This window comes from Stegostoma tigrinum, chromosome 1 (assembly GCF_030684315.1).
Source record: "Stegostoma tigrinum isolate sSteTig4 chromosome 1, sSteTig4.hap1, whole genome shotgun sequence".
Classification (NCBI taxonomy): Eukaryota; Metazoa; Chordata; class Chondrichthyes; order Orectolobiformes; family Stegostomatidae; genus Stegostoma; species Stegostoma tigrinum.
In genome coordinates this window covers 141,892,086-141,896,033 of record NC_081354.1, presented here as the reverse complement: position 1 = coordinate 141,896,033, position 3,948 = coordinate 141,892,086, and positions in this window count along the sequence as shown.

Sequence of the window (3,948 nt, the reverse complement as noted above, 5' to 3'; positions counted from 1 at the left end):
TTTTCCTTTAAATATGCTCAGAATGTCATTGAAACGTTCGTCAAACATTATTTAAAGCAAGGGGATGTGGCAAGCATCTGACTCAAAATCAGCTATTGGTTTGAAAAGTAAATCTCTTACTATGGTAAGCAGTATGTTGTTCAAAATAAACCTATGCAGTAGTATCTTCTCAAAGTCACTAGCTGCCCACCAGAAGTAATTAAGAACTTTTTTGGTCTATAGACCAAAATTATGTCAGATGAAATCAAAAGCAGAAACAGCTATTGACTAAAGAACAATGAATCATTCAATTTCACACCAACATCATGAATTTAAGCACAATCAGCCATAAATATTTATTCTGTAACTGAAATTCTTTGGAAACTAGTTGATTCAAAGCAATGATCAGTGCATCCAGTGAATTTTGTAAGCAATTTCAGTTTCAACTTCAGACCTATTCGGCAGACTTTCTGGGGTGTGATCTGATTGTTTTATGAGGGTAAAATGTATGTATCGATAACCAGGGCAGCTACCCTCGTTCCAAGCTGTGCAACATTCTGATGACTGCAAAATTGGTGATGCTTTTATTTTCAGTTGCCACTAATTGGACGAGCGATATAAGTACAAGAGCAGGCCAAAGGCTGAGATTTCTGCAGAGAGTAACTCACCTCTTCAATCCCCAAAACCTGGCCACAGTTTACAAGGTACAAGACAGGAGCCTAATGGAATAATCATGACTTTCCTAAACAAATGTAGTTTAACACCATCCTGGCCAAAGTAGACCTCTTGAATAATACTCCATTAACCATCTTGAACATTCACTCCATCCCCACTGATGCACAGTCTTTATAGTTCACCTGGTATAGCATCATCTACAAGATGCACCACTGAAAACAGTACTTCCCAAAACCATGTTCGGTATTGGTCGGAAGGGACAAGAGCAGAACGTTCGAAATAACCATAGCTTGCATGATCCCCTTCAAGTTTCACGCTATTCTGAATTGGAACTAAATTAGTTTTTCCTCATTAGTGCAGGATCAAAATGTAGAATTTCCTGCTTAATGTCACTGTGGCTGTAGTAAACACTACATCGTCTGCAGTGGTCTGAGAAAGTAACTCATCAGCACCTTCACAAAAGCAATTAGGTTTGACAAATAAGTGCTGGCAACATCAGGAATGTCCATGTCCAATAAATGAATGAAAAGAATAGGCCCCTTTTCAAACCTGAAGTGGTATACTCATTGCAACAAAGTGTGAAGCTGGATGAACACAGCAGGCCAAGCAACATCTCAGGAGCCCAAAAGCTGATGTTTCGGGCCTAGACCATTCATCAGAGAATGGGATGGGGAGAGGGTTCTGGAGTAAATAGGGAGCGAGGGCGAGGCGGACCGAAGATGGAGAGAAAAGAAGATAGGTGAAGAGGAGTTTGTAGGTGGGGAGGTAGGGAGGGGATAGGTCAGTCCAGGGAAGACGGACAGGTCAAGGAGGTGGGATGAGGTTAGTAGGTAGGAAATGGAGGTGCGGCTTGAGGTGGGAGGAAGGGATGGGTGAGAGGAAGAACAGGTTAGGGAGACAGGTTGGACTGGCTTTGGGATGCAGTGGGGGGAGGGGATGAGCTGGGCTGGTTGTGTGTTGCAGTGGGGGGAGGGGACGAACTGGGCTGGTTTTGGGATGCGGTGGGGGAAGGGGAGATTTTGAAGCTTGTGAAGTCCACATTGATACCATTGGGCTGCAGGGTTCCCAAGCAGAATATGAGTTGCTGTTTCTTCAACCTTCGGATGGCATCATTGTGGCACTGCAGGAGGCCCATGATGGACACGTTGTCTGAAGAATGGGAGGGGGAGTTAAAATGGTTCATGGCTGGGCAGTGCAGTTGTTTATTGCAAACTGAGCGGAGGTATTCTGCAAAGCAGTCCCCAAGCCTCCGCTTGGCTTCCCCAATGTAGATGAAGCCACACCGGGTACAATGGATACAGTATACCACATTGGCAGATGTGCAGGTGAACATCTGCTTAATATGGTAAGTCATCTTGGGGCCTGGGATGGGGGTGAGGGAGGAGGTGTGGGGGCAAGTGTAGCACTTCCTGCGGTTGCAGGGGAAGGTGCCGGGTGAGGTGTGGTTGTAGGGGAGTGTGGAACGAACAAGGGAGTCACGGAGAGAGTGGTCTCTCCGGAAGGCAGACAAGGGTGGGGATGGAAAAAGGTCTTGGGTAGTGTGGTCGGATTGTAGGTGGCGGAAGTGTCGAAGGATGATGCGTTGTATCCGGAGGTTGGTGGGGTGGTGTCTGAGAACGAGGGGGATCCTCTTGGGGCGGTTGTGGCGGGGGCGGGGTGTGAGGGATGTGTTGTGGGAAATGCAGGAGACGGGGTCATGGGCGTTCTCGACCACTGCGGGAGGAAAGCTGCGGTCCTTGAAGAACTTGGACATCTTGGATGTGTGGGAGTGGAATGCCTCATCCTGGGAGCAGATGCGGCGGAGGCAGAGGAATTGGGAATAGGGGATGGAATTTTTGCAGGAGGGTGGGTGGGAGGAGGTGTATTCGAGGTAGCTGTGGGAGTCGTTGGGCTAGAAATGGACATCAGTTTCCAGCTGGTTACCTGAGATGGAGACTGAGAGGTCCAGGAAGGTGAGGGATGTGTTGGAGATGGACCAGGTGAACTTGAGTTTGGGGTGGAAGGTGTTGGTGAAGTGGATGAACTGTTCAAGCTCCTCTGGGGAGCAAGAGGCGGCGCCGATACAGTCATCGATGTAATGGAGGAAGAAGTGGGGTTTGGGGCCTGTGTAGGTGCGGAAGAGGGACTGTTCCACGTAACCTACAAAGAGGCAGGCAAAACTTGGGCCCATGTTGGTACCCATGGCCACCCCCTTTATCTGTAGGAAGTGGGAGGAATCGAAAGAGAAGTTGTTGAGGGTGAGGACGAGTTCGGCTAGGCGGATGAGGGTGTCAGTGGAGGGGGACTGGTTGGGCCTGCGGGACAGGAAGAAGCGGAGGGCCTTGAGGCCATCTGAATGGGGAGTACAGGTGTATAGGGACTGGACGTTCATGGTGAAAATGTGGTGTTGGTGTCCGGGGAATTGGAAGTTCTGGAGGAGCTGGAGGGCGTGGGTGGTGTCATGGACGTAGGTAGGAAGCTCCTGGGCCAAAGGGGAGAAAATGTAGTCCAGATACATGGAAATGAGTTCGGTGGGGCAGGAACAGGCTGAGACAATAGGTCGACTAGGGCAGGCAGGTTTCTGGATTTTGGGAAGGAGATAGAAACGGGTCGTGCTGGGCTGGGGAACAATAAAGTTGGAGGCTGCAGGTGGGAGGTCCCCTGAGGTGATGAGGTCATGGATGGTGTTGGAGATGATGGTTTGGTGCTCGGGGGTGGGGTCATGATCAAGGGGGCGGTAAGAGGAGGTGTTGGAGAGTTGGCATTTGGCCTCGGCAACGTAGAGGTCAGTGCGTCATACTACCACTGCGCTGCCCTTGTCTGCAAGTTTGATGGTGAGGTTGGGGTTGGAGCGGAGGGAGCGGAGGGCTGCCCATTCTGTGGGGGAGAGGTTGGAGTGGGTCAGAGGGGTGGAGAGGTTGAGGCGGTTAATGTCTCGACGGCAGTTGGAGATGAAGAGCTCGAGGTAGGGTAGGAGGCCTGGGGGTGGTGTCCAGGTGGAGGACTTGTGTTGGAGGCGGGTGAAGGGGTCAGTGGAGGGAGGGTTAGGTTCCCGGTTGAAGAAGTAAGCATGGAGGCGAAGGCGGCGGAAAAACTGCTCGATGTCCAAACATGACTGGTATTCGTTGATGTGTGGTTGTAGGGGGACAAAAGTGAGCCCCTTGCTTAGGACTGACTGCTCCCCCCGCAGTGGTCGAGAATGCCCTTGACCATGTCTCCCGCATTTCCTGCAACACATCCCTCACACCCCGCCCCCGCCACAACTGCCCAAAGAGGATCCCCTCGTTCTCACATACCACCCCACCAACCTCCAGA